Genomic DNA, 13,884 nt, shown 5'->3' with positions numbered 1-13,884 from the left:
GTTGTACCATGTGCATTCATAGCCTTAATAGTTGTGTTCAAACATCTTCCTCCTATGAGTGATCCTAACCATAATTTTTTTCTTTCTATCACTCATGCTTGTAAAGTGAATGTCCCTTTTGATGAATTCATACCAATAAATATTTGACCAACTTTGAATCCAATAATGATACAATCCCTTAGAGGTTTTTGTTTATTAATTATATCATCCAAGACATTGTTTATTCATGCATGCTTGTGCTTTAGTTGAAGATCATCCATGCATTTTTAGGCTACTTTATTTTCTAATTATTGACATCTTTTCTCTTTTTCACTGAGATAAGATTTAATTAATCAATTTACTTTTTTGGCCTCTTCTACGTATGTTTTTAGATCAAAAATATTTTTCAATGACTTGTCAATATCCTTGCTCAACCAATATTGTTTTTTGTGTAGTAGTAACCTTGTACATTGAATTTTCTTTCCTTGTCCTCTTAGGTTCTTCAAGTGCATATATTAACTCTCCTTCTAAGTCAACCACATCCTTAATATCATATTCTTCATTACTACTACAAAATTTTGAAGGTACTTTTATAACTTTATTTCCCCCTTTTTCATCCTATGACATGAATGGAGCTATTTCCTTCTCATCTCTACTATTGGTCCTTTTAGACTAACTTTAATCATTAGATGTGTCATTGTCAATGGTGTAAAGGTTGTCCTTCTCAAAAAGAATTCCTCAGATGCACCTACAAATTCCTCTTATACAATCAACACCTTCCCAATTCCTACAATTTGTTGAGTTCTGGAAATTGAAGCTATTCATTTTGTAATCATTTTGGATATTAAGCTCAAAGTCTTGAAGACTTGTAATGAAAACTACTAGGAAACATAAAATTTTCTAATGTTTCTCGACTAATTTGATTAGAAGTCTTTAATTATTTGAGTTGTGACAGTTCAAGGTGGGGCAATTATTGTCTATATCAAAGGCATGCTTGATATTATCAGGCATGCCTTTGATATAGACACAGTTGAAATTAAATATAAAGGCATGCTCGTACTCTCTTATTTTTGACGATGTTGAAGATGAGGCTATACATTGTAACCATTAAGAAATAAAGGCACATAAAAAGAAAAGGTATTCATCCTTGATATTGTTGACTATCCTCATTTCTATATTTCTATATAGTATTCGTACTATCCATTGTGAATGACATTAAAATGTTTTTTTTACTTTGACATCAAACATGTGTTCCTTTGGTCTAAAAGATATTCTTACAAGAATGTATAGTTACAACCATGCATGGAATTAAAAGTGACATGTGTTGCACTTGTGAATTTAGGTGACCAAAATGTTGCACTTGTTAAAGAATCAAATGCATCAATCAGCCATGAAATTTTTTCCTAGCTCTTAAGAATGAGAATCTTTGTTCAATGTATGCTTTTCATATTGTCATTTGGGTATCTATTATTTTTTGTGTTAACTCTTCTAGTAGTATTAATATGAAAACATATTAATTATTTGATTGGTAGATGTTAACATAGGTCTAATAGGGTTGTAGATCTTTGCATGTTATCTATCACACATAACTAATTATCTTAATGCCATGATAGAATCATATTCGTTTGTGGAATCATATCTACTTCTTATTAATCTCTAGATGAGAAGAATCATATTAGTTTGTGCAATGAGTTCCATCATCCTATACTTTATCTTCCTAATGCTTGTCTTGGTATAGCAATATAAAACTTGATGAAGGAGCAGATTACTGAGTTCAATGATGCTTCCGATCTCTTTGATAGAGATGAAAATGGTAAATATCATCTAATTTTATGTCATTAAACTATCATAATTCATGATATTAATATTCAATGAAAGGATATTTCTATCATGAAATGTGTAGTTTAGCTTTTGGGATGAGATTGTGTATAATTATTTAGCATCAATGTTTTAGATTATATTCTATGACGCATCATTAGAATGAGAGTGAAAGAATGCAAACTAGTATAATTTGTTTCTAAGTTTATTTGTGTATTTTGTTTGGTTATCATGGTTATGCAATTGATTATTTCATTTATTCTAATTTTATAGCATTCCTATGATGCATTATAGAATCTGATCTGAAATGTTAATGTTTAAAAGACTTACATAATCAAATTTAAAACAACAATTAATCATATATTTCATGCACAATGTATGCAAAAATTTTCTTGTCTTAGGAGTTTTTTTGGTTTTTGTATTTCATTGAGTTTGTTGGGTATTGGTATTTTTTGTAGATTATATAACAACAAAGGATGAGATTTTAACAATTATCAAGTCTTTCGGGGCAGAATCCCACTGAAGCATAATTGAGTGACATGATTAGTGATGTGGATGTTGATGGCAATGGAAAATGAAGGTATGTTAGTGGGAAAATGTGATTTTATGATTGCGAAATTCTATGCTAGGAAAATGAATTAAGATTTTAGGGTTGGTTAATGTTTTATTTATATGGGTTTTTTCAGAGACTAATACAGATGAGGAACTAAGAGAAGCATTCAAAGTGTTTGATAAGGACCAAAATGGATTCATTTCTTTGCCTGAGGTCAATCTCATTACTTTTTATTTGGCCCCTTTGTTAATGTCTCTTTATAAGTACTATGTTGTCGGTCTATTTAGTATATGTTTAACTATGTTCAACTATATATTTTAATTAATGTTTAAGTACCATGAAGTAAGTCTAATTAGTATTTATTTATTTATGTTTAAATACCACTATAATGTCTTTTATTAGATTCCTTTGTAATATCAGGATAATTTTCTCATGACTTCAACTTGAAAATGCATTTTTCTTATAAATATATTTCCTCTCAATAAGTAACTTGATACTCTACACAATTGCATTGTTGTACACTTGAGTGGTATTTGAAGCTATTAGGAAAACTTGTTAGTTGTAGTTATTTTTTTGTATAGTTTAGTGTTTTTGGCTTGATGGTTAATTAGAATAATAAGGTTAATGATTAAGTACCACAATTTTGGAATAACATCAATCATATGTAGATCAACTATGCCTTACAATGATTCATTATAGATGTATTCTTAATGAATGATGAACTGCACATCCTAAGAAAAACCAATAACAAGATGATATTGAGAAGAATTATGTATAACAAAAAATTTCTTTACACGTATCCCTTACCTTGATTGTCTTGGCCATAAGTTCATTGTTTTTAGATAGGAGCAAGATTATCTACCTAACGATACTGAGCATTGACACATGATCTTGGTTATAAAATATATCATCCATCTATAAAGAATATATAATTATGTCCATCATGAATAATATGCATCATAATACACCCCATATAAATCAAACCATCGTATGCATAAAAAAATCATCACATACATGCATTACATAGAATCATGACATGCTCATGACCAAAAGTCATCTAATATATGTACATGGGGAATAATGTCATGGTACAATGTGTCTACATAGAAGTGTTGGATGACTCTAATAGCATTAACTTATACACATAAAAAATGTTCCAATGGTTATATATCAAAACCATCCCATGGAAAGTTGGAGATATTTTTAATTGATGGACTTTGTGATTGTGGCTAATGGTGCATCTCGTGGTGGAGATCCCATGCTAACTATTGGCCCTAATTTAGTCATGGAACTCTCATTTATTGAAACAATCCCTTCATATAATTATTGATAATACTTCACCTCCTACAATGATTATGCCACATCACTCATAACAACCCTCACCTCCACAAAAGATCTCATAATGCCTTCTTTTTTTAGCATGAGCTTTCCCAAATCTCTCTTCTATCTAAACCATGCCACTTTAATATGTGATCTTTTTAGTTACACTCATACTTGCTATTGAATCTCTCCACTATCAACAACACCACCTTATCTACACCATCCATCCTCCTTGATGGTAATGAAAAATGAAGGTATGTTAGTGGGAAAATGTGATTTTATGATTGCAGTATTCTATGCTAGGAAAATGAAATGAGATTTTAATGTTGGTTAATGTTTTTTTAATATGGGTTTTTTGGAGACTAATACAAATGAGGAACTAAGAGAAGCATTCAAAGTGTTTGATAAGGACCAAAATGGCTTCATTTCATCTTCTGAGGTTAGTCTCATTACTTTTTGTTTGGTCCCTTTATTAATGTCTCTTTATAAGTACCATGATGTTTTTATTTATTTAGTATATTTTTATCTATGTTCAACTATATATTTTAATTTATGTTTGTGTACCATGATGTAAGTCTAATTAGTATTTATTTGTTTATGTTTAAGTACTACTGTAATGTCCCTTCTTAGATTCCTTTGCAATGTCAAGATAATTTTCTCATGACTTCAATGTGTAAATGTATTTTTCTTATAATGTCTTTCCTCTCAATAAGTATCTTGATACTCTAGACAATTGCATTGTTGTACATTTGAGGGGTATTTGAAGAGGTTAGGAAAACTTGTCAAATGCAGTTATTTTGTGTATAGTTAAGTCTTTTTGGTTTGATAGTTAAGGATAATAATATAGTTAATGATTAAGTACAACAATTTTGGAATAACATCAATCATATGTAGATCAGCTATACCTTACAATGATTCATCATAGATGTATTCTTAATTAAGGATGAACTGCACACCCTAAGTAGAATTAATAACAAGAGGACCTTGAGAGGAATTAAGTACAACACAAATTTTCTTTATGCTTATTCCTTACCTTGTTTGTCTTGGCCATAAGTTAATTATTTTTGGATACAAGCGAGATTATCTACCTTGCGATATTGAGCATTGAAACACGCTCTTGGATATAAAATATATCATCCATCTATAAAGAATATATAATTGTGTCCATCATGAATAACATGCATCATAATAGAACTCATATAAATCAAACCATCATATGCATAAAAATATCATCACATACATGCATTGCATAGAATCATGACATGTTCACCACCAAAAGTCATCTAATATATGCACATGAGGGATAATGTTAGGGTAGAATATGTCTTCATTAAGAAGAAATGTTGGATGGCTCTAATAGAATCAACACATACACGTAAAAAATGTTCCCATGGGTATATATTAAAACCATCCCATGGCAAGTTGGGGATATTTGTAATTGATGGACTTTGTGATTGTGACTAATGGTGCATCTCATGGTGGAGATCCCATGCTAACTATTGGCCCTAATTTAGTTGTGAAACTATCTTGTCCACTGATACAATCCCTTCATATAATGATTAATAATATTGCACCTCCTACAATATTTATGCAACATCCCTCATCAAAAACCTCACCTCCACAAAAGATCTCATAATCCCTTATTTTTGTAGAATGACCTTGGCAAAATCTCTCTCCTATCTCAAGCATGCCACTTTTCTATGTGATCTTCATAGTTGTGCTTATACTTGCTATTAAATCTCTCCACTATCAACTATACCACCCTATCTACACCATTCCATGATCCTTGCACCCTCACTATAGTTGACTTCTACTTGATTGTGAGGGCTATATCCCCTTGCCCTCTCTATACCCAAGTCCCATTCTATCCTATTAAGATCTTCTCTTCATTGCTAGTGTTGCATCTAAATCTTTATATATCCTATCATGTTAAAATTATAGTTGTTTCCTCTCAACTATATATTGATCATGCTCAACCCATTTCTCATCTCCCTCCTTGCCGCATTGCAATATATTTTTAAAAATTCTTTATCCTTAGAATTTTGATGAGACCAAAATAGTTGCAATGTTGTCATTGTCGCAAACCATTGTTACTAGTGCCAACCATTGATAAAACTTGTGATGAGGATTGCATCGCAGGTATGACATCCTCATCAAAAAATGGTTACCCTTGGCATTGTAAATATGATGACCCCAATGATATTGTGACATCATAATTTTCCAGATTATGACTTGATTTTCAATGACATTATGCATTGTAAGTTTGACGCTCTGTTTTTTCATCAAATTTCCAACAAAAAAACTATGACCAGAGCCTTGGTCATACATCAGACCAAGGACCATCATAAATTTGATGAATTGACATCAAAAATTTGATGAATCTTCATGTGCTTGAAAAAATTCTTCAAAATAACTTGTATTGAAGAATCTCATTATCAATCTTATTTTTCTGAACCTGTGATTATATATACTTAATGTAATTTAGCACATATTGCTTGTTCTTTTCTTGGGCACCAATAGTTATGTAATCATGTTGTTTGATTATGGTATTTGACATAGTTGAATTGTTAGTTTTATAAATTTTCATTTCTATAGGTCTGTCATCATGACTTCTAAGTGGCTTAGAAATTTACTTCCATTGAAACAAGAACCATAGTACAACATAGCTTCTACCTAGTGTAGACAAGGAAAGTTGATTTAGTAGAATAATGTATTAGATTAGAAATAAAACCATTATCAATTATAATAGAAATCTAATTTAAAATGATGTAGCCATAAAAATCTAAAAGTTGAACAAGTAATGTCATCTTGCAAACAAATTGGATGGTTGAAAATAATCCCACTTCCTTGTAAAGTTTAGAATGAAAAATATAAAAAAATATCATCTTTATGTGTAGACTATTGATGACATGTTGGGAGAACAATGAGAAGCGGTGGCTGCAGGCTAGGCTAGGGCACTATCCCTAGCCCATGGTTGTTGTTTGGCCTTTACTGATATTCTTCCCTATTCTTTTTGGATTGTTGGCTGCTGGACAAAGTTTGTGTGGGATCTGGTTTTGGAAATTTTTTGCAAATTTTTTTTTGGATTGGGGTTTTTTATTGTTTGCATGGTAGGGCCTGGGATTTCTTCTGCATTGGTGAGAACAAATGGTTCTTCTCCAATTGTGCATGCAATGAGATTTGAATCATTTTATTTAGGGGAGAGCTCCAAGTTGAAAAAAGTTAATGGTTGTTTTTTGCATAACCATGACCGCCCTATTCTGGTTATTCCTCCAGTAGCTATAATGGAGGACATTGAATATTAGACCAAGAATCCATTGATATAAAAATTTCTAGGCATCCGAATTTCCCTATCTGCTCTTGAGGCATGGATCCACCACTCATGACAGGTGGAAGGAAATATGTAGATTATGTTGGTGTTAGAGTAATTAATTAATTAATTATTAATTATTTATTCTATTTACTTAAGCTTACTTAGGTTAATGCATTTATTTAATATTTAGTATTTAATAGTTGTAGTGGTTAGTTGTTGACAACACGGGAATTTGTTCCCTTCTAGCATGTTCCACCTTTTTGTGGAAGAATGCTTAGTTGTCAACCTTATCTTCTACCTCCTTCCAGCTTGTTCTACAAGCTTCCTTGAGGCCTTTATAAGCGGTCTCTCTCTCATTGTAAATTTATCCATTCACATAGCAATTTCATTTTCCTATTGTGAAATATTTTTTCTTGCATTATTTGCTTCAAGCTCTTGCTCTTCCAGTTTCTCTTCAGCAAGCTATTTGCATGTAGGTGATCTTGGTGACTACAGAGTTGGATTTCATCAACTCCTACATGGTATCAGAGCCTCCTTGCTGCTTCTTGTTTGAAAGATTTTTTTGAAGCCACGATTTGGAGACACAAACCCTAGTTTGTTTGTGATTTTTTCTTCAATTGGGAGGAAGAGCATTTTTTCAATATTTGGAAAAAAAGGAGAAATAGGATTTGACATAATAGATCTAATATTTTTTGGGGTTTTTTCTTTATTTTTTGGAGGTGTGACAGCGGCGATCCAAAAAAAATAACTACATCAATGATTTTCAAACAGAGATATCTCCCTCATACAGACTCATTTTTTTGAGCAATTTTTTTTGTTTTGGGGTAGGATTTCGTGATCTACACATTGGTGTAGGTGGTTTGAGATCTCTATTCTTGAATTTTTTTTGCAACTCGCAATTCTCAATTTTTGCCACTTCAAATGCTTAGTATGAGCTCATTTGGACACATAATCAGGTCCTATTTTTTTTTGAAAGTGTATATTTTTTTGTCTACTTTCCAGATCTGCAATTAGATTATAATTTCTATGGACAAAAATATTACTTTCATAAATAGGCCTTAAATTGGCTATTATAATCGCACTAAGTAAAGAGTGCCCAATTTATACATTGTGGGGGGGGAGCATTTTATTTTTTGTAATTTAATTCAGAATAAGACCCTTCTACTTATGTCTTCTTCTTTCTCTCAATGGCGGATCCATCAGTGACCCATCTCATGCCACACAACTATCACACCTGGAAGGCACAAATGACACAGCTTCTCATGTCAAGGGGATTATGGTCATGTTTGGATGAGAATCAACCTGTTATTACACGAGCTTTTGAGGTTCTTCAACATAGGAACAAAATGGATGAGGCCATGAGATTGATTGCACTGAACATTTCAAACAATCTACTATTTCACTTGGATGGTTTGACTACTCCACAAGCTTATTGGCTCAAATTTTAGACTTTGTTTGGCTAAGTGAATGAGTTTCGAGCACTTCAGCTAGATGCAGAGTTGACTTCTTTGACACCTGACAACTTTTCCACCATTGAGGACTTCTTGATGAAGTTCAAATCTCTACATACACTTTTACAGGGATGTGGGAAAACCAGGACAGATAATGAGTGTATCTTTTTGATACTCTCAAAGTTGAGAGGAAAGTATCAGATCTTCTCTTCCACTTTCTACTCCACTATGGATACCTTGGGTGATAGACATACAATGCATTTTTTTGAGACATTTTGTGATTGGTTAACCTATGAACAGTCCAAGATTACTCAGATGGATTCACTTTCAGGTTCACAGTCATAGGCATTGCTTACACAAGAGCAAAAGATGAAGCAGATATTAGATCCCTCTTCTACTGGTTCATCATCTTCTAAGAAGAAGGAGAAAAAGAAGACCAAGACTCCTACCTATTCCTATTATGGGAAACGATCTCATGATGAGGCACATTGTTTTCAGAAGAGATTTGATGGCTATGAGAAACAAATTACAAATTTGCAAGCTCTTCTTAAGAAGAAGACCATTTCTTCTCCATCCTCTTCTACCTTATAGGGATCTACCTTTCAGTCTTCTTCCACATCTCCACCATCTACATCAGATCTTGGAAAGGGTCATGCATTATAGGCTACCATTACATCTCCTTCACAGGTTCCTTGGATATTGGATTCAGGTGCTTCTCACCATATGACATCTTCTCAAGGTGTCTTCTCTACTCTTGCGGCTTCTCCTATTCCTCATATTCTCATGGGGAATAACACTGCACTACCAGTCTGCGGGAAAGGTTTAGTTCACATCCAAGATGGTATATTCAATTATGTATTGTATGTTCCATCTTTGTTTGCCAACCTTCTCTCAATTTCTTAGATTACACACAGTGGATTAGGGAAGACAGTTGAGTTCACTACTGATTCAGTCTTCATTCAAGATTGTGCTACAAGAGATCTTATTACTATAGGTGAAATTGATCCTTCCACTCATCTCTACACCTTCTCACACTTTGGTCCACCATCTCCATTTTTTTAGCACACTACTTCTCTTTCGCAGGAGCATCATGTGGTGCAGTCAGGATACTTGAACCTTTGTATTGTTCTTGAGATCCCTATTTTGACTGCCACACTACATCCAGTTGAGGGCTTTTCTCTTCCATGAGATTCTTCGTCTGCTCTGCTTGATCCTCCAGCTTCATTCATTGAGACTCCAGGTACACTTTTTGTGGATACTACAATGGACATTCATGACAGTGTCATCACACTTGCCTTGGGGATTCCATTTCAGGATCCTCATCCTTTTTCTTTTAGGCATCAGCTAGGCCTTCCTTTTTCCCCTCTCATTCAAGGGTTTACTTGTTATGTTCCTTTGTTCCTTCCACATTGGAGTTTCATTGGTTCAATCATTTCTATAGGAGCTCCATCATTCTGGGGGGGCTTTGGTGTTTATTCTCATGGGGGGGCTGGTTGTACTTATGGTTTTGAGAGAGTTTCTTGAAACATTTCTGATGGAAGTTGTCCTTGGGGGGTCTTGTTGAGACCTTCCTTCCTTCCTTCTTTTATTTTTCAGCATGTTTATTCTTACCTCTTTTTGGGGGAGGGTTTTTTCCACATGGTTTTCTCTTTTTCCCCATTTTCAGAGGTTGCATTTCTTTGCATTGTACATGGGTACCTAACATGGCCTTGTTGCTGGGACCCATTTTGCATTTCATCTTAGTTTTGTGAGCTTAAGGCATTTCCTTAAGTTGCACTTAAGGGGGGGGGTTAGAGTAATTAATTAATTAATTATTAACTATTTATTCTATTTACTTAAGCTTACTTAGGTTAATGCATTTATTTAATATTTAGTATTTAATAGTTGTAGTGGTTAGTTGTTGACAACACGGGAGTTTGTTCCCTTTTAGCATGTTCCACCTTTTTGTGGAAGAATGCTTAGTTGTCAACCTTATCTTCTACCTCCTTCCATCTTGTTCTACAAGCATCCTTGAGGCCTTTATAAGTGGTCTCTCTCACATTGTAAATAAATCCATTCACATAGCAATTTCATTTTCCTATTGTGAAATATTTTTTCTTGCATTGTTTGCTTCAAGCTCTTGCTCTTTTGGTTTCTCTTCAGCAAGCTATTTGCATGTATGTGATCTTGGCGACTACGGAGTTGAATTTCATCAACTCCTATAGTTGGCAGGGAATAGCTATTTTTTGTTGTATTCTATTGCATGTTTGATCTTGATCGTGTTTTTGAAGGAGGCCTTTATTTCTACAACCATGTGGGGTTATTTGTCAAACCCTAGCATTCAGGATTTAATTCTGCTAAGGATCTCCCTTCAACAGTGCCAGTTTGGGTTCACTTGCCTCGCCTTCCCTTGGAATTCTGGCAAGAAGACATCCTCCAAAAAATTGTTTCTTTGTTAGGAAAGCTGACTATGATTGTACATCAATCCTTTGATAAAAAGGTTATTTCTTATGCTAGAATTTGTATTGAAATTAATTTGAATAACCCATTACTAGATCTTTAGAAATTTTTCTTGGGGCTTCTTTCTAGGTGCAACAGTTAGATTATGAATCCCTCCTTTTTTGATGTTATATTTGTCATGAGTATGTTCATTTATAGCATCAGTGTCCCCATAACTTGACTTGCAAAGCAGTGGATGCTTCTATGGCCAATAATGTTGGTGGTTTGGTAGATTCTATAGGGAAAGGACAACCTCAGATGGATAATACTACCAAGGGGAAGAATCAACAAGATGATATAGGAAAGGGAAAGGCTCAAATGTAGGATAAGGATGGATTTACCCCTACTCACCCATGAGCTAAGGGGCATGGTCAAAAGAGGCCTTTGAAAGATAGAATATCTGATTCAGGTTTTAATCGCTTTGAGGTGTTGGATAGTATGGTTCTAGAGGACAATATTCCTCCTACTATCTCTTCTGACCCAGTTTTCCTAGATGAGGGACTTGCACCTAATGATGCTTGTGGGGCATCCCAAGTTTTGGTATATCAGAACTGTGAGGTCCCTATTGCTCCTGTGTCAGATGCTCTAGTGACACTTGCAGTGTCAAAGGATAATGACATTGTTTTGGCTGACTTGGTTAAGGATGTGCTAGCATCAGGTAAGGGTAAGGGGTCTCCTCTCCCCTTGGGGTTGATGCATAGACCCTTTAAGCGGGTTTCCTTCACTCCTACTCTAAGGAGTGGGAACAAAATAGACCAAGAGAAGATTAAACTCACAAGAGATATATTGATAGAGTTTGGGTTAGTGAAACCATTGGATGCTCACTTTCCCCATTCTATTCAATGATGATTATTCTCTCATGGAATGTTAGGTGGTTGAATAGCATCCCTAAACAAGAGGCTATTTAGAATCTAGTGGTTGATCATTCTCATGATGTTTTTTGTATCCAAGAGACTAAGCTCTCTATGGAGTCTATGGTCCAACATGCCTTTAGTATTTGGACTCATGGGCAATACCAATGTAATGGAGCTATGGGTAGTGCTAGTGGTTTAGCTATCTTTTGTGATCTGCAAAAAATCTCTCCCCTTGGCTAGGTGTCTTCTTGCTTAGCTCTCTCTATGGTGGCTTCTAATTTAGAGTCAAGAGAGCAAATCATGGTTACTAATGTGTATGTGCCTGTTGATCTTGTGGGAAAGGAGGAACTTTGGAGGCATATTCAATATGTTAGAAATTGTCACCCTTATCATCCTTGGGTGTTAGCAGGGGACTTCAATTCAATTTTAAGTCTAGAGGAGAAGCAAGGTGGTTTGGCTAGATTGGGGCCTTCTTCTTCTCTTCTTTGGAAACACACATCACTTTTGCATCTCTCTGATGTTAAGCCTTCTAATGGTCTCTATACTTGGAATAATCAAAGGACTGGGGTTGATGCTATCTCAGAATGTCTAGATAGATTTCTTGTTTCTTGTTTCTTGTTTCTAGGTTAGTGACACCCTTACTCTCTCTTCTGAAATCCTAGATTGGAGGGGTTCTAATCATTGGCCAATCAAATTTTCAGCTATTGGGGCTTCTATTCCAAAGTGTCCTCCTTTTAAGTTCTAGTTGATGTGGCTTCGTGACTCCTCTCTTCATGATTTTGTTTTATGTTGGTGGAAAGATGGCGCTCCTCCATTTGGTACTACTATGTTCTCATTTTCCAAAAGGCTTCAATATGTTAAAAGGAAGCTCAAGGTATGGAATAGATAATGTTTTGGGAACCTTTACTCTTTGAAGAGGCTTGCTCATGAAGATCTTGATGTCATCACAAGGGAGATTAGCGATCGAGGTTTCTCGGAGGATCTTGGTAGGCTTGAATCCCTTGCTTCTAGAGCTCTAGAGGAATGGGAACTTCAAGGGAAAATTTTTTGGAAGCAAAAGGGTAGAGTTCATTGGCTCCAGGAAGGTGATTAGAACACTACCTTTTTCTATAAAACAATGCAATCTTGCCGGAATTAGAGCAATATCTCTTCTTTGGTTAATTCTCAAGGTATCCAACTGACTTCCTTGCAAACTTTGTTCCAAGAGGCGACTTGGTACTTTTCTACCCTCTTCTCTGAGGATTCTCCTCTTGCTGATAATGATAAAAATATTATTTTATCTTGTATTCCTTCCCTTATCACTCAGGAAACGAATGATTATCTCATACGACCAATATCTTTGGAAGCTTTGGAGGAGGTGGTCTTTGGAATGCCTAAGGGGAAGGCTCCTTGTCCTAATGGCTTTCCAGTTGAGTTCTTTCAAGAATTTTGGGACATCATTAATCATGATTTCTTGGAGGTGGTTAAGGAATCCTATTCTAGCAAGCAGATGCTTCGAGCATTGAATTCTACTTTCTTGACTCTTATTCCAAAGAGAGAGGGTGCTAATCAATTGGAGTTGTTTAGACCAATTGTCTTATGTAATGTGGTTTACAGAGTTATTACTAAGTTGATTGCTGAGAGAATTAAAAAGTGGGTTCCCATTATTATCTTAGAAGAACAAGGTGGTTTTGTTGCTAGAAGAATTTTTTTGGATGGGGTGGTTATTGCTACTAAGGCTATTCACTCTATGGCTACTCTTGGTGATAGAGCAATGCTTGTTAAGTTGGATATGGCTAAGGCCTACAATAGAGTTAAATGGATTTTCCTAAGGAGTATTCTTCTTAATTTTGGTTTTAGCTCTGACTGGGTGAGTTGGACTATGAGTTGTATTACTTATGCCTCTTTCTATTCGTCTTAATGGTCAACCTTCTCAGCTTTTTGGTGCCTCCAGAGGCCTCCGCCAGGGTGAGAGGGCTTGGGAAGATTCATTAAGTATCAGGTGTCCCAGAATTCTATTCAAGGGTGGCGGTGGGGTAGTGGTTTACCTACTCTTTCCCATCTTCAATTTGTTGATGATTCTGCTCTTGCAGGTCTTGCTAAGATCAAGGAAGTTGAAGACTTTCAACATACTCTAGA

This window comes from Cupressus sempervirens, chromosome 9 (assembly GCF_028749045.1).
Source record: "Cupressus sempervirens isolate cs-2001-9-10 chromosome 9, ASM2874904v1, whole genome shotgun sequence".
In the NCBI taxonomy this organism is placed as follows: Eukaryota; Viridiplantae; Streptophyta; class Pinopsida; order Cupressales; family Cupressaceae; genus Cupressus; species Cupressus sempervirens.
The sequence above is the reverse complement of the archived record's forward strand: the minus strand, read 5'-3'. Positions refer to the sequence as shown.